Genomic DNA, 18,802 nt, shown 5'->3' with positions numbered 1-18,802 from the left:
AGGTTACATTTTTTTGTTCTTTAATAAAATGCTCATTTCTTATGCTTAATTCCATTAGTACTCAACTTTTCCCATATTTTTTTCCCCATATAATATTTCTGTCGAATCAATTTGCTCGATACTTTAAAGCGTTTTGCTAGAAGAGAATTGCGAAAAGTGCTAAGGACAACAAACATATCCCATTCCCTCAACAATAGCAGCAAATAATCGAAATCCAAACAGAAATTGGACTTATCATGGAGACTGGCACAGACACACAGATACACACACACATGCTCGTCCCATACTGTGGCACAAATAAGTGTAGTCTACTTTTGGGCAAAGCTTTCACGCTGTCGAAGCTCCGGCAAGTTTTTATCCAATGCCGAAATCTTACAAATACGAAAATAGTTTCTTTTTTTCCCCACATGCACTAGACAACATGGGGGGTTGAAGAGGGGGAATTGCGGTTCAGATACTTGGGATGTGGTTGGGGTGGCTGGAAAAAAGTACAACGGAAATGGAGGGTGTCTGTCCCTCTGTGTGTGTGTGTGTGTGTGTTACGATATGCGAGGCGGAACGAATTGCCGCTGTGCTGGCTGCTGACTGCCTTTGTTGTTGGTGTGGGTGTGTTGGTGTTGCCACTGCCGTTATATTTGCGGCAGGAGAATAAACGAAATGGCAGTCCCAAGTACAAAAGTTGGCAGCTCTGGCAACCGCAGAGGGAAGTGAAAGGACCAGATATAAGTAAATGTTGGCTAAGGCAAATGGGAGGGAAACGAATCGGATGTACCTTGGGAATTATCTATGGGATTTATAGTAATTTAAAGAAACGGATTGGAAGCTCTTCTAGAGACAAATTCTGCCCTTTGCATATTCCTTGACCACTTTCTTGCTTATCATATCTTCAGCATAGGATATAATCATCTAGACTCTTAAGATAGCAAACAGGTTCCAATCAAGCAAGCTTCCCGAACATTCTCCTTAATTATAAACCTTATCCACCCTTCGAAAGACATATCCTATCCATGAATAGCCCAACATTTCAAACCATTAGAGGGTGCCATAAGCGCACCTACACACCCCCAAGCATAGCCAGAAAAGGGTTGCACACACACACACATACACACAGTAAAACGGGGCCCACATTTTCGTACACTGTAAATATAATATTTTATTGTACAATAAATACAACAACAAAAAAAGGAAACAAAATAGAATGAAGCCCCAAAAAAAATAATACTAAGTAGAAATGGCGCGGTACTTTGCCTTGGACGAAAGCGGATTCATAACATGAAATTGCTTTTCATGATGGGGCTGGGCTCCAGCTTATGACTCGTACACAAAAGAAAAGCCCTCCTCCCCCTACCAACACATGACTGAGCATGTGTCGAGGAAAGGGTTATGTGTCTATGTTAATGGTTATATTTCTACTGCATCTACATTTCGTAACTATTCCATTTACCCCCCTCCCCCATCCTAGCCAGCAAATGAAAATTGTATTTTCATCATTTGAACACGTCATATTACATATTAGATATATGAATGAAGTTTCTCGTGTTGGATTAGATGTTTCCCTATGTTTGTAGTATATGGGAAATAATTTGCGGCTTTTTGGGAGAAATTTCCTGCAAATATTTCTATTAGACATTTTAGGGCTTTCCAAACAAAAATCTTTCAGGAGATTGGAAGATTCCCCATTTCAGAGGAAATCCACACAAATACTGTGCCAATAAAAATTATTTTGCTGACAATTTAATTAAAATAAAAAAGCATAAAACCAATTAAAATTCTGGTCAATGAAATTCGCATAAAAAATGGTAAACTTTTTCATGATTCATAGAACTGCTAACAAGCATCATGGAATACGCCGTTTTCAACCACAAAATTGTATTGCATTTGCAATCAAAAACCAAAGAAATATTTTCGACAATTTTTTGTCAATTGTCAAAAATAAGACTACATTTCCCCCTATTTATTTTAAACCCACAAAATGTTTGCACATATCCGAGATACGAGTACTCGTATATTTACATTTCCCAATTGCCCTTGGCTGCTGGCTGCGCGGGATTGTGTCAAATTCGTTTAGTTCGGTAAACAAAAATGTGTGGGAAAACAGGTTTTCTCTTTCTGGGGAAATATGTATGTATATATGCATGTGTTTTACGGCAGAAAAAAAACTAGGCTAAATAATATTTTCATAAATCGGAAAAATGTAAAAAAGGAATGCCAGTCTATGTGTTTACTTTATTTTAAATAAAAGCTGCCTAAATAGTTTAAATAAACGCGGTTTAATTACCAGACAAAAAGTTAAAGAAAAAATTCCTATCACTCTTTATCAAAATATAAACAGATTAATCATAATTTTGATACTCCAAATAAAATTCTCAATAAATCTATAAAATTCGAATTGAGTAACAAACAAAATAAACTAAAAAATTGCATTATTTATGTTGAAAATAAATCAAGAAAAATGGCATTAAATGCCAGATTTTCGTAGTGCTCTTCAATATAAAACTGTTATTGCTTGAAAAATGTTTACAAAAATTCCCATAGATACAGAAAGTTCCAATCTCACTTCCATGTAAATATACACCGGGAAATTCCTTAATAATTTGTAGCTTCCTTGAGGTTGAAGTAAAGACAGTTTTTCTCAAAAAATTTCTTGGTTGCTGTCAGACGACTTTCGTTTTCCCGTTTTTGGCATCGACAGCTGCACAGCTTCCCAAGCAATTTGGACTATAGTTTTCCCATTCATTTCCCATAGACTTGGTTCCACACTTTGCTGGGCGTTACGCTCCGCCTGACTATGGGGCAAGACGAGACACGGAGCACGTTGCCTCCAGTTAGCTATGAACAAACACTTTTGCCATTTAATTGACTGTTTGCGGCTGTTACTTGCAGCCTGTTTACGGGCATCTCCTCTCACTCTAATTAAACACTTTTATAATTAATATTGTTACAGACAACTGCACACTTGCCCATTCCCTCGTTGGGCGTTGAAGAGTTTAATTGAAATTTAATTATACTTGTACGTACAATGTGTGAAGGAAATGGTGCACGAGTGGAGTCTGCTACCAGATACGCCGTTCGGCCCTGCCCTCTGCATCCATCGAGGGGCCTCTCGAACTCGCAGCCAATTGAGCGTAAGCAACAAATTGTTGTTTTGTTTTCTTTGGTTCGGACTCCGATGCCGTTCTGGGAGCATTATTTGGCTTTGCGCACGATTGATTGATTTATATGAATGTTTGCTCGATTTCCATTTGACTTTTCTTACTTTCCCATGGACTTAAAGCACGGTCTCTGCATTTTCAAACTGTATTAAGCGCGATTCCCTGTTTGAGCTATGACCCCAAAGATAGATGAAGTCTCTGGCTGGCTTTAAAGCACATTTGTGACCTTTTTTGTGTGCAAAAAATGTTTTATGTTAATACGCTTAGGTGCGCAGCAGAGAGCATGGATACGGATCGCTTAACTGAACCCAGCCTCAAACTTCCAAACTCTGGGCCGTCTGCACCGCAGTGGATGGGATGGTTGGATGGTACAGAGTGAGAGATGAGGTGGCAGACAAAGGCTTTCGCAGCACTTAGACCTGTGATTTATGAAGCGTTATGAGCCCCCGCCATATACCCTTGGGGGCCAGACTAGGCCACCGTGAATATGATCTCATATGTCTCTTCGTCTATCGTCTCTGATGAAGTTCATTCGAATTGCGTTTTTTGCTCCAACGAATTTTACCTAAATTTTGCATTCAACAGAACTCCGTTCACCCTACAATTTGGTCAACATGGGAATTATTTAATCGAGGCTAGATTCTGGGAAAGGCAACACACACTTCGATGCTATTTGGTGAGTGTGTAGATGTGGGGCCATCTCAGATGATTTACTCTAGAGCTGTTAAATCGTTTACAAAATTCAGTTGGATTCATTAAGGGGAATGCGTAATTACTGGCGAGACTGCAATATTGATATCCGGCGTTGTAAAGGGTATGAGTACGTGGCATCCACATGGACGTGAAGTGTGTAGGAGGAATTTGTGGCATTTCAAAACCAATTAAAATCAAATTGAAGCTCTAAATTAAGGGATTTATTTATTTGTAACAGAATCAAGAATGATAAGTTATTTTAATATGAATGCCATGAAATCTACCTAAAGCTGACTAGGAAATTGTTTAGTTTTAGATTACAATTTAAATGTTTGATTTCGATCGTGTTGTTTCGAGAGTGTATTTACACCTTAATTGTTTCAGTTAAACTTTATGGTTATTATTATGTATTAATCTTCTCTTTCATTTCAATGGAAGTCCGAGGGTACGGGACCTGCGGAGCTGTTTGGGTATCAAAATAATTCCGTTGGTCGGCGGGAAAGAAACGTCCTTTTTTAAACCAATTATAGCTTTGTTGGCTAGTGTTATTTATCAGCTGCTTGCTGGTTTGTTTTTATGACCTTCTTTGTTTAACTAAAATTTAATTTAATTTAAATAAATTCAATAGTAATTGAATCATAAAATTGTATAATGAATATTTATGAAATTTGAAACGGTTATTGAACGATGATTTTGGTAATTCCCCACCGTCGAAATAGATTATACCACCACTTTTCTATATTTCACAATTCCTAAAAAACAGGCCATACTTTTGCCCACTCTATTAATATCATTCCTTCTTCCACTTATTTTGCCTTCTGTTGGCTCTCCTTGGTATCTTATCTATGCATTAACTCAAAGGAACAAACACTAAATTAACCCTAAAATATCTGAGTCTGTCACTGTGATAAAACATAAATTATTTTGTATTATTTGGTCTGTCTTTCGTCCCAGGGAGTCACACAAATTTGGCACCGAGTAATTTTTCACTCGTTTTTTTTTTTTGTGAAGTGCCCACGAAGGAGGAAGGCTATGGGTGTGGGGGGAGCACTATGTAATTATGTGCCACTACAGGCAGCAACGAAGCAAATGGGGCCAGGCGACGAGGCACAGCAAAAAAAAATAGCATCCAAGACCCAAGAAAAATAAAAAGAGGAGGAAAGGAAGCCAAAAAGAGACGATGGACGGACGTACGGACGGGCGGGTGACGGCCGACGGCCGACTGCTCAAACAAACATTGGGAGCCCGAAGCCGGAGTCAGGGAATGACATACGAAAGAAGGAGAAGGCAAACACAAAGAAGAAGGAGGTGGAGTTGAGAATGGAAGGAGGCGCACGAGAAGAAACCGTCTGTGGCCGATTCACCTTGAACTCAAAAAGTGAACTTATCGGGAGAGAGACTCCTCTCACTCTTGGACTGGCTTTACCGCTGGCTCTCCCGCTCACCGGATGGTTCTTTCCCTGCCTCCCCCCTCCACTCCGTGAGCGACGACGACGTTTCCCACTCGTTGGGGCGTTCGAGCGTTATAACTGGGTGAGCGGGGCATGGCAATGCATAAAACTGAGTGAGTTTTCTCTCTGTGTGTGTGTGTGTGTGTGGTGAGTGGTGTGTGTTTGTGTGTAATGATGATGGTGGTGGAACAGGAACAGGTAACCGAGTGCTTCATGCATTGCCTTTGTACGTGTACGCTTCCCTGAGTGACGGACGACGACGACTGGCAGCAGCCAGTTCTGCCTTTTCAGCTTCGTTTCCTTCTTCGTTTTTTCCTTTCTTATAGCCCCTGCAGAGTGTACTATACTTTTTTTAAGAGGTTTGTAATGCAAAGAAAGAAGAATTTTCTACTGTAAAATTTATACATAGATTTTTAATATATTCTGTACAAGACTTGATATACATATAGTATGTCCTATGTACAATAATATTTATTGGGAAACAAAAAATATATTACACCGAGGAAATACAAGGTATTTTTTTGTTCCACAAAGGGCCCAATTCACGCTTTACAATTGTAAATAAATATATTTTTAAACGATTATTTCTATCAATAAAACTAAAATTGGATAATACATAGAGAGCCGATAAAATTTGAAATGATATCTACTTATTTCCTTCCTTACGAAATGATTAGTGATTAACCCCTTTAAATGTATATTTTAAAGAATTTCCTTATGTAGTACTCTATAGGGCATTAAGTAGTCTTCTTTGTCGTGATTTCTAGTTTTCCTGCAGTTTTATTTTTAATGTTATTTAAACCTATTTTTCAGTCAAAGTTTTGTGCGTGGCACCTTCGGTTGCATATTCCCCACAATCTCTACCTCTGCCTCGTCACAGGCTTCCTTTCAGCTTGGTTTATTTTTTTTTTTACTGCCTTTAACAGGTTTTCATTTAAAGTTGGCAAAAGCCTCTTTTGCGGAAATTGTGTGCACGTATGGGTGAGCCCATGAGCACACACGCACGCGTGTGTGTGAGTGTGATGAGCCTTTAGATTTCACTTGTCAAGGTTAGGTCTACACACATAGAGAGAGAGAGCGAGAGAGAGAGGGCGTTCTGCTGGCGACCCAGTTAATGGCCTTGGGGTTCTGTCTTTCCCATCCAGAAAACTTTTTTATATTTATGACACACATATTCGATGATATTTTCCACCTTCGAAACAGAGGGCACAACCATTAATTGAATTAACATTTATTCCAGCCAATGAAAGCCATTGACTTGCAGCAGAAAAATAAAAGGGGAAAAACCTACATATATGAAAAATAATATTTATTATAACACGTTCTGTAAGGTGACAACATGTTAACAGAGCTACATCCCAGGGGAAGGGAAAGTGTCGGTGTCCCGCCATCGATGGCAATTTACATTTGCTTTTAAATGCGTTTTTTATGGCTTCATCGAGTGCTGCTGCACTTAATTGCACTTTAATTTGCCATAAAACGATTGCCCAAAAGGGTTTCAGCCAAATTGAAAACGTGCCAAGCATATCTTCAAGATACTTTCAGCTGGCGGACATAAAAATACAGACAGAAACAAGAAAAAAACTGTCATCCCATCGGTCGGCTGTCGTCGGAGATGTCTGTCTGATGTGTGTCCCTCGGTGATCTATTCCCTTGATATTGCGAATGTTTTACAGCAGATGTTGCTCTCGCATTTTTGTTTCTTTCCCCCTCCCCCCTGCTTTAGTGACAGCGGCAGGTTTGTTGACCTGGCTCAGAGAGGGTTACGGGTACGCACATGCAAATGAGTTTATTTGTTCAACTCTTTATTTCTTTGCATATTTATTTACGGAATTGGAGTACACTCGCATGAATAATCTTTACGGGTTCATAATCGCAAAAGCCTGAACCACAAAAGTTGAATAACCGAGTCGCAATCGAACACAGGAATTTCAACAGATGATAAATGGCTATGACTCTGAAGGTTTATTTTTTTCCCCCGACAGCCTTGAGTCAAAACTGAATCAAGGTTCTCCTCTCAGAGCGAAACTCAAGTTTGATTTCGAGTTGAGCAAAAATTGAGAAAACATAACCAGCCGAAAATGCATGCAGCAATCGAACTGCATTTTTTGGATTTTCTGCAGTTCCCATCAGTTCATCAGATATGTGCATGTGCCGACAAAACACAAGCCGAAAACTGCATTATTTATGGAAAAATACTAAGACAGACGGCAACGAGTTTTGATAAATTGAAGCACTGAAAAACGCCAAAGAAAATGAAAAATAAACAAGAAAGGAAACCACTTTTCGATTGAGTGAAGACCTCAAATACTCTTGCCGATCTATTGGGGATCAAATGGCAATGCACAAGGTAAATAGTCGATATAGATTAAATAGATACATTTGGGCAGATAACCGACTTCCTTCATTGAAATTGTACTCTACTTAAAGTATTTTCCGAGTGCTACAAAAGGGTATCCGAAAAATATCTGAAGCCACAGAAGGAAAAAAGAAATACCCCGTAAATATTGAATTGCATAATGCCGAAAACATCATGATGATTGGCCATATATGGTTCGGAGGCTATTTGGCTACTCCTCGGTCCTCTCCATGGCTTATACAGACATCACATCACATCACATCACATGTGTGGCACGAATCTACGAATCTGTGGATGGGTTCCGCCTTGTGACAGAGTTTTTTCCGTACCGTTTGTACTGTGTACTGGCAAATCGTTTTTCAGCTTTTAAGGAAATTGCATTGCACAAACAACGGCTATGGTTCCCAGTGCAAAATATGTGCTTTTATTGCAGTTGTGGCTAATAAACTTTAGTGGAATATTAGCCATGGCCGTAAGTAGTCTTTGATTTTTTGCACGCTGGTCCCTGTCTCTGTCTTGTTTTTTTTTGTTATTGTTTTTGTTGTCTGCCTTTCCATGGATAATAAAAATGTTTGCCAATGCAATGGGGTTTGGGGTTTGCAGCTTTGGGGCGCTACTATTACGCTTTTGTTGTTACTGAATGCTGATTTGTGCCTTGGCATTGTTTGTTTTGCAATCATCATGCCCCATACCCGCACTCTGGACCCCCTCCTATCCCCTCCAGTTGTCTTGCTTACAATGGAATATGCATGTTTCAATTATGGCGCTCAAAAGCCAAGACCCTCCCCCCAGCAACCCAATGAACAATAGATGTGTGGGTGCCGACAATGGAAGGAGGCGTGTGGTTTGGTCGAGGGAAATTCTACATCTGTAGTGCAAATGGAAATTTATATACATCGAAATGAAGCACAGCATCCACACAAGCACACAATAACACACAAAAGGCGCAAAGGCAACAAAAAAAATGTATTCCTAATGCATTTTTCCACTTTTCCTTTTTCGACTGGCAAACATTTTTATATTCAACTTTCATATTGTTCTTCCACCACACCATACGAGACCGCCATATATTTCAGTATATTTTTCATTTTAGTATACTCTTGACATCAAAACAGAAACAAAGCAGAAATGTGAAATGCATTTATCTGAAGATATTAATGTGTGTGTCTGCCAAGTGGTCCGCGAAGCTGCGAAAAATGCCATAAGTAATGACCAGTGACGGGAGTGACGATAGATATCGCATGAAAGGTACAAATGTGACTATCGATAAAATATTTCATCGGAAATTGCATAACAACAATATATATTGCGTTTATATTCAAATTGTATCGGATTACAAAGCTCTACGCTGAAGATTTCAATTAATGATCGATATTTTTTAATCGATTTTTGTATCAAATATAACATAACAAATCGTTCAAAATTTACTGCAAATTTTATCATGAACCGTTTACTTTTTCTATTCCAAATCGAAACACAATCAACAGCAATCTTTCAACATCTGCCCAAGACCGGTCTCCCATCCACCTTCACATCCGCTACAATGAAATGCTTTATTTTTTTTCCAAATAACTGGCCAAAAGCGATTTACGCACGAATTTGCACAGGAGGGACCCGGACCTGGACCCCTACCCGGGCCCGGTGCACTGCCACGAAAGGGCCTGTCGAGAGAGGTGAACGGAAGTAATTTATTTTGGCTCACGACATAACAATGAAATTGGCATAACAATTATATGGCCAAAACGGGTGGAAAAGTGGAAAACGAGACCAAAAAACCAGGCAAAGGCACTCCTAAAGGAGCACCGCACTCGGAGATCATTATGGAGACAGACATGCAAGAGACGTACGAGTGAGAGAGAGAGGGAGAGAGAGATAGTACATCTATTTTCATTATGTCCATAGTTTGCATTTCTGTGCTTTGGCTTACTTCCTGCCTGCCCCATTCCCCATTCCCCATCCCAGCTATTTGTTATCTAATTTAGCTTAAAAGCCAAAGTCACTCAGAGACCAGGCCTGGTCTGTACGAGTAGTCGCATTTTTTGACTTGCTTTTCCCATTTCTGTTAAATATTTCCGACTGCAGCAACTGTCATTGTTTGGAGCACAAAACATAATTGCACTGGAGGAAAGGGAAACAGGATGGGTTTGGCCGTACAGCAGCTAGTATTTCCAGTCATTAATTATGCAAATGTTTTTTAATATTGCTAAAAACCCTGTCTCTTAGAACTACAGCCTGTCAATTTATCTAATGGGGTGTCTGTCCGTCTCTGAAAATCGTTCAAATATCGCAGCCAGAATTCGGGAATGTGTCCAAAGCGTGAAATACGAAAATTCCAAACAACAATTAACCTACATTAAACGGAAATAACTCAGGTTACGTATTGCCTGATTCTTTTTGGGTGCTCTTTTGTGTATCGTCTGAGTGTTTTTGTTGGTACATTAACCTTCTATGCCAGGCCCCAGACCCCAGACGAAAGCCAAAGTCAAAACAAAAGCGCAAAATCCGTAAAATGATTCATTCACACGATATTCGCAATATCTGTGAGCCAAACTGAGGCTTCAATTTCATATTTTTTCGTATTATTTTTATTGTAATTTATTGCGAGAGGGGTAGCCTCTGAATAATACAATTTTGGCAAGCCGAATATCCATATCCGAGTAAAACCTGAAACTGAATGGATCGTCACCGCAGCGAAGCCATGTCTTTTTTTGGGTTTAAACTTTATTTTTGATTTACAAAAACCATTGACAATGGCTGACAAACATCATTTTGGATGGCTTTTGACACGACGTCATCATCGAGTCATCACCCGCGTTGGGTGTCCCGTCACGCTGCAGAGAGCCACAAAAAACATTTAAATTTTGCTGCCAAGAGGAAATTAAGCGTTTTGAATTTTGATTAAAAATGACTTGCAGTCAAGAAAATAATGTACATATAAAGAAACAGGAATTTAAATATGAACTCGAAATTGCTTATAAATAAAGAAATTAAAGCTAATTAAGCTAAACATTTCGAGCAATTCAATTTATTAAGAAATCAATGAAAACATTTTCAAAATCAATGATAAAAATGTTAATTTAATGAGAGAGAAACGTCAGGAAAGGTCAAGACAACTTCGACGGCAGTTTTATCAAGCGATTTTCATTTGAAATATTGTGTACTCCACGATTTCAGGCATTCACAATCCCATAAAATCCAACGACCGCCCCAGAGAAAATGCATAAAAATTGCATTTCACACATTTTCCCTCCCTCCAAGCAAAGTGCAACAGCAGCAATGGAAAAGAGTTTACGAAACGATTTTCTTAACAGTAAAAATATGTCCAGCATTTCCTTGGCGTCGTCGTAATTTATGCAACAACTACAACGGACTCATGCGGAAAACAAATCGAATCCGAGACAAAACGGAGCAGAAGAAAAGAAAGTGCAGAGTTGCCATTGCCATTTGTGAAACAGCCCCGGCAATAAATCACATATTACACATCTCTCTCCACATCTCCACATCACACGAGTTAATATCAAAGACTTCTCCGTTTTTATATAAACTCTGACCAGAGATGAATGATAAATTGTGTGAACAAATGTTGAGAGGGGCTTCGAAATGGGTGGAACGGAATGGCCAGCCCATGGGCATTCATCAAATGAGCCCCGGACTCCAACACCGACTTGTTGACTAAATACAAAACCGAATTATAACTAATATGAGTGCTTAGCGCCATTGTTAGGCAAATGAGAAATATGACATAGATTTTATACGATATTCGGTTTTCCACACATTTTTCACCTCTTGTCGAACAAATGAAGATAAAGACGAAAAGAGAAATATCATTGGATTGGCTACTTTATGTGCCACACACACCACACTCCATCCATTCTGTGGCAGAGAGTGAGTGGAAAATAAATTTGAAAATTATGCAAATTAACGTATTAAGATTTGTGAGTCGCACATTTGTTTAATGTTATCGCATTTGCTTAATGAAGGAAGGCAGAGAGACGAGACCATTGATTCGAAACGAACAAAGCGAAACTCCAACAAATGACAAAAGAACTCAAGCAGAAAGTGTTCCCAAAGTAAAAGATATCGCATATGTATTGGGGGGGAAATATTTTGTAGATACATAGGGGAAATGTATCAAAAGATAGTACCTGCTAAAAAGATTTCTCTAAAAATGTTCAAGGCTAGAAATTAACCATAAAAACCATACCATATTTATGCATATTTTCACAGTATTTTCATTTAAATTTATGTTTTGGACATCAGCTGGTGCTGCAGTTGAATCTGCAGAGATCTGCCTTGGCCAGATGGTGCTGCGGCGTCAATTAACCCAATTAACCCGATATATGCATAACATGAATATATAATATCGGGCCGCAATCAGGCCCCCCGGTTCGGTGTAAATTATTTTTAAGTTTTTCCTCAAGTCGAACCAAAACCAATCCAATCCAATCATTTGCATAATATTATCATAAATTATGCCATGATTTTGTTTATGACAGGTGCCTCGCGCGTGTTTTGACGATTTGGTCTGGGCTTTTGACAAATGTTTTATTTGGTGTCTGATACCTTTACACTACTACACACCTCTTGTCGTGGTTCGTTCCTCATTTTCCACATGTTTCAGCCTCTCTCGGTGAACCACAAATCTCGATTTGATTGGAAGATTACGCAAATGAATGTCATGCCCCCCCTGGCACCATTCCGAGATGAACTTTAATTATTTTGGGGTCTGAAGCGCGTTAGGAAGTTGCCATCCGTCAACATCAATTAACTTTTGGGCCGGGGCGTTGGCAAAGGCAACATGCAGTACACTTTTCAGAATAAATGGTTTATGTTTGCAGCTGTCAGAGTTGGTTCTTCGATGGTCCTTTGAGGCGAGAGTCCCATTGAGTTTGTCAGTAATTGACAAGGAAAAATGAAGCTTAGATTTATCCCAAGAACATCTTTATCTATATTCTGCTTTTCTTAAAAGTTTCTCAAACGTTATACAGGTTGTCTCAATATGTGGCTTCAACATTGTATCTATCTTTATCAGAACAAGGAAACTAACTATCTACACACATATTTGTACAATAAATACATTTTATATTTAATTTAACATATTAATCTAAAATTGTAAGGTTTATTATTTTAAAGTTTTTTATGCATAGATTAAATATGCGACGTATTAAAAAGGACTTTTTACTAAAATTATATTTAAATATCAGCGAATACCATTCAATTTAATCAAGTTTGAACTTAAAAACCGACTATTTAAGTTAAATATGGGTTTTTTATTTGCCATTTTTCTGTGGATAAGTATTGTGATGTATGTCTTCATTGCAGAGGTGCTTCTCATTTTAGAGTGTTTCTTTTGACAATTTCAGGTTAGTAACCATTAAACCCGTTCAAGTTTCTTATCAACCACCTCCCTGACAGGTGTCTTAATCTACGGCCCAGAGCCTCTCCCTTCGTGGGGGAAATGTGTGTGTGGAGCCATAACTTCCAGCTGCTGCTCTAGATGCTGGTGCTGCAGTTGCTGTTTCTGTGTTGATGATGATGTTGGATGTCGGCTGCTCTCCCTGGAGTATGTTTGGCATTCACTTTATTGCTTCCACTTCACTTTGCCCGCTGCATGGCCGGCCGCGTGACAACATTTTTTCGCTTTTTCCGCACTCGTTCTTCATACGTCTCTCCCCCTGCGTGGGTGGAAAAAAAAATCCAAGCTCTTGGCACTAAAATATTTTATAGTTTTTTGTAGCACAATTCTGATGGAAGTTATGCGTGGCCTAAGCGCCCTGGGTCCTGGAGCCCTGACAAATGCGTCCCCAGTGCCGGGCTGGGCCCGGGTAAATGTAGTTGCGGTGATGGCGGCTCCTATGACATGGTTTCAGGTCCACCTCTTTTTCCATTTTTGGGTCAGAAATATTTGGCATAAGAAAAAAAAAACATTTAATGGCGCATGGAAAACGAGTGAAAAGTGCGATGGAAATTGTGATTTTGGGGACTTGGGTGAGGGTCAGCGGATACAAGATTTCTTCAAAAAAGATTTATGTTTTTGGCTGTGCGACTTGTTGGCCCTGTTTCCCCCAAGCACTTTCCTTCAATTTGTATCAACAAAATGCCGAACACAAATTAAAATTCGTGCGTGTTTCTCATATTTTAGGAAAATTCATTTTCCACGCCACATCTTAAAGATTTATTTCACTTGTCATTAGCTCTGGGGGCAGAGAGGAATGAATATCTCTCTCTCTCTCTCTCTGCCCCGCGGCTCGCTCGGTTAACCATGAAAATTGATTGCGGCCAGCAGCTGTGGGATGTGGATGCTGCTGCTCTTCTTTTTTACTTAAGTTTTTTCCATTTTCATGTCTTGCCGGAAGCATTATGTGTATTAATTTTTCCTTCTCCTTCAATATCGTTTTGCGTACATGCAGCTTAATATATCAAACAGAGCAGAGAATACTCTGAATATATATACATCTTCTTTCTTTCTTTCAGTTACAGCAACAACAATGCATTGATGTACGACACTTGGTTGCTTAAATTAGTTCATTGTTGTCCAAAGGCTGTCAACTGTCAACGGAGGCGCACACAGCGCACACAGCACACTGAAGCGGAGATACAAGATACTTATTTATAGCCAAGAATTTTTTGGAAAAAAATAAAAACTAATGCTAGAAGCAACGAAAATTTAAATATCCATTGTGGGTACAATATTTAGAGAGAGAAACAGCTTAAAAAGTTAAGATTTTGTACGAGTGACTCTCTCCATATAAATACAAATATAAAAGTAGCTCTATTACAGCGAGACTTATTATGGTAATATTGCTGCCCTCCGATTTGGAACTATTTTTTCATAACTGATAAATAAATAAATATCTAGGTATGCACAAACTGAGTTCCGAGTATCTTCCGAGTGTCGCGGCACTTTTTCTGCGACTCCAAAAGATTCGGCAGGTATTAAAGAGTTTCAAATATTTCGCTGAATTTACATCCCATCCCTTTTTCATCTGTAAAATATATCATCGGTTCTATGTAGGTTACCACCGGTCGACAAATAAATTTCATATTTCAAAGACATAATCTGGAAGAGATTTCTGAGAACTCTTAGCGGCAGCTGCTGTTGAACTTCCTCGAAGCCAAGTGTCACAAGTGTCGCCTTGGTGTCAGTCTACCTACATCTGGTAGCTGCACAAATTTAACAATTTTCTAATGTGATTAACACAGATACACACACAGACAGTGAAACAGGGAGAGCTGGAGAAGGCGGACCATCCAGTCCACCCAAAATTGAGTGAGTAATCCCATTTCTTCATTTAAGCAATTAAGAAGATTACAAAATGTAATGCATATCCTCGTAGCATTCATGAACGCCAGAAGACACCCAAACACCCAAAAACAATTTAAACCAAAAACCGTTTCCAAACATTTTGAGGTGAAGTTAAGAGCTTAGGAGGAAAATTTATAATACATAAAGTACCCGATTCTCATCAGTAAATTTGCAACAACACATCATTGATGGATGAAAAGATTGCCCCAATGAATGAATGAATGAAAGCATCAAATGGTTTCCGCATAACGCTCGCATTACGTGACCGACCGTTTGAGAGAAAAAATGTTGATAATTAAAGGCGGTCGGACACGAGCATCTTGGGAGGCAAACCAATTGAATGCAATCGAAACAAACAGACAGACAGACACCAGCCATTGTGGGGCAGCATGGAAACGACAGCGAAAGTGAGGCAACAAAATGAGTCAAAGAAAGATGCACGAGATCGGGTCGAATACTTTGGAATACTCTTCTTTAAAGAAATATCTTTTGAACTGGTTATCATTTTTGATAGATTGTGTAGCAGGAGATTATAAAAGATCTTTAACAAAGAGAATTCTTTTCAAAAGAAGGTGGAAATTCGATGTAGAAAAACGCATTCATATACAACACTCATTGAAAAAAATTACTGTAATTTTAATCTAATTTAAAAAAACTAAATATCCATAGATTTGCTCCGACAGCGTAATTTTAAAAATAAAGTGTTCTTACTTCTATTTTGACATACAATTGTAAATATTTAAGTGAAATATATTTCATATTTCGAAAACCGAATATTTGATATAAATGTTGACTTTTACTAGTCCATTTTTCTCTTGGTGCACTTTCACTGGAGGATTTTCCTTACCCTCTCCAGTAAAGGCACACAAAACAATGATGAAGCCCATAAACAGTTTCGTGGATAAATGGCCTGGCCTGCATATGATCTCACAACGAATCGAATTGTGCTGCACACATACACGCGAACTGTGTGAAAATTAATAATAATAAATCATGTGTTTTTGGGGCCCACTTGCCCATTCCTCATGTTGTTTCTTGATGCACTCTCAAGTGCAGAATGAAGTGACAGCCCGGAAAGAGTTGCCGCGAGGGAGGGAAAAGCAGACAGCATCTCCGAGGGTCTTTAATGGAGTTTGATAAACGATGTGCACCAGGCACATACATATATTCTTTTTCCGACGGGCAGGCAAATTAATTTAAATTCGTTTAACAAATTGATTTCGAGAGCATTGCCCACCAAATTGGGTAAAGACGTCTAGCAGCACCGCCATCATTAACACCCTGACAATACCGTCACAACCTTCGGAAATCACATTCCCAAATGGAATGGTTCGGAATCCGCTCCCGTCCCACACTAGTCACCGACTCCCCAGAGTCTCTCAATCTGTCTGAATGTCCATCCGACTGTGTGTTTGGGACTTTATTTCATTTGAGTTCATTTGATTGAAAGTCTGTCAGTCAGTCAAATCAATTGGAAAGAAAAACATCAGCCAGCAGTAGCAGCAGCAGCAGCAGCACTAGGAAAAAAGAGCCGACAAATATATTTAATTGCTTGCCAAAGAAGTCATAAAAATCATTCCAATCTCTGGCGGTGGCCGAAAAGATTCAAAAATCGTTATAAATTTCAGGCAAGGCGAATAGCAAACACAAATAGTAGTGGCTTATAAATATGCATGAGAGCCCATGGATGATAGCTGTCGACCGACCATATTTGGCCCATAAAAACTCACCCAGAAACTGGCTTACCTTGTGTGTGCCTCTGCTCGGCTCGTTTCAGGCGGGCTAACCGGGAATCAAAATGCGGTTCAGTTTCGGTTTCAGCTTTTTTTTAATTCGGTTTTAATTGTATCGCATTAATCCACACTTTTACTTTTCTCATTCATCAACAAACACAGCAAAGTAGTTTAGCAGAAGAGCAGGGCATTGAAGGAAGTGGGGGGAAAACTATGAATTTTATCAGAAAGTGCCATGAATGGAAATCGTGGGGAAAGTTTATCTAAGTCAAGGTTCAATGTGGGCTTTAGCGCTGGTTCTGAGCAAAAGTTTTGGTTTTGATTAGAGTTCCCGAAATATTGCAAGCTATTTTCATGTAATGGCACTCTTTACGAAACCTTATCTCGACTGAAAACGATGGTTACATGGCTTCTGAACCCTCATATTCATAGTCTTCAGGTTTTAGTTTGCCAGAAATGAGAGCTTTGCGTGACTGAATTCCATGCAGCTCCTGAGACTATGTTCTTTAGTTTTATCTGTCATTTAAAACACAATTTACAACATGTTGTACAATCTTTATGTGAAGGCTGAGAAATCTCAGGGGAAATCCATTAACAAAACAGCAATAGCTTTGTTTAACCTTATCCAAGATATGTATATAGTGTCTGTCAAATCCGAAATTCTAAGGGTATTCCAAAGGGATAGAAAAGAAAGAAACTCAATCCCAAAATGTAACCAAAGACCAGAGTATCCAGGGTTCCTTAAATAAAATCGATTGGGCCTGCTCGACTATCCAGTTTTTTTTCCAGAAATCCCACAGTGGACCATTTTAAAGTTATTTCGATTCCAGTAAGACTTGAAATAAAGTTTGATGAATGAATGCATCGCTTACCTGAAATGATAAAAAGAGAATTGGTCCAATAAGCAAAGTGTTTTTAAGACATTAAATAGATGCTTAAAGAATTATATACATAAAGGAGTATATCAAAATAATTAAGTAACAACTTTAAGGATCTAAGGTACATATATCTAAAATATATCATTAATTTCTGTATACCATTTTTCCTAAAACATTTTGAATGTTATATTTTTAATAATCAAAATAATTCCTTGTTGTAAAAAAATCGCTTCTAAAATTATTATAAATTTATAATTTATACATTATCCAGTTTTGTGCAGTTCACCAAAAATTTACCTGAATTTATCAAATGGAAATCTTTTAATCATATTTAAAAACATCTGATTTCGGTTGAATTTATTGACATTTTCCAGCTTCTGAATAACCTCAATAAATCCAATCTTTAATCTATCAAATCTGACCTTATGGAGTGCATTGCTTGACTCCAAATTTATTGTCGTTCAGTAGATAAGAAACCCATCAAAGTTGTTGATCTCTTCATTTAGATTAAAAATCAAAGTTTCTTTGTTTTCTAAGCATTTGAATATCAATACTATATGGATTGCTCAACGCATCGTCAACGCATCATCATCACCGATATCGACATTTGATGAGACCACACGATAAATCCAAATATAAACTAGTTCAATAGAAAAAAGACCAGTAAAGAAAATTGTTTCGGAAGGCCGAAGTTTATATGCCCTTGCAGATGGACAATCGAATCCTTTTAGAACGAAGAAATTGACAACAATGCGATGGTCAATACGTCGATCAATCTCACATGTTCAGGTATGTATAAATGAAAATCCACTCTTTACTGCTAAGCCACACTGTGACAAAGCGAGAACGAGAGATCGAAATAAATTGATTTTCTAGCAGCTTCTATAGACAAACTGGCGGGCATTGTTATATCCAGAGTAATGGTTATCGAGAGGCTTTAACACCGATCAAGAAAATTGATATTTATTCTTAATGATTTCGCACGTGCTTCCCCACTTTGCATGTACCCTCTTTCAGGGTAGAAAAAAAGGTTAGTGGCACAAGAAAATAAAGCCAATCAAATCAGACCAAAACCGTTGCACACGGCTCTAATTGCACATCAATAAATTGCACATTAATTCTGCGCTGTGGTATTTTCAATTAAAATGTCAACTACTAGGGTACCTCATTAATTACACATTTAACGCTAATTTTGGCCATATGTAGCACTAACACACACAGAGAAACTAC

At 38.6% G+C, this 18,802-nt stretch overlaps 1 protein-coding gene and 1 long non-coding RNA gene across 4 annotated transcripts in view; one reads left to right on the top strand and one right to left on the bottom strand.

The window, feature by feature from the left end:
* The window catches only part of msi (RNA-binding protein musashi), a 107,201-nt gene that overhangs the window by 53,052 nt on the left and 35,347 nt on the right, over positions 1–18,802 (bottom strand). The window lies entirely within an intron of this gene.
* Positions 7,444–7,778, top strand: LOC117185680 (uncharacterized). Its single transcript, XR_004471161.1, has 2 exons — positions 7,444–7,646; positions 7,727–7,778. It is a non-coding gene; the product is annotated as an uncharacterized lncRNA (long non-coding RNA).

This window comes from Drosophila pseudoobscura, chromosome 2, assembly GCF_009870125.1.
Source record: "Drosophila pseudoobscura strain MV-25-SWS-2005 chromosome 2, UCI_Dpse_MV25, whole genome shotgun sequence".
NCBI lineage: Eukaryota > Metazoa > Arthropoda > Insecta > Diptera > Drosophilidae > Drosophila > Drosophila pseudoobscura.
This window is presented reverse-complemented; position numbering and strand designations above follow the sequence as displayed.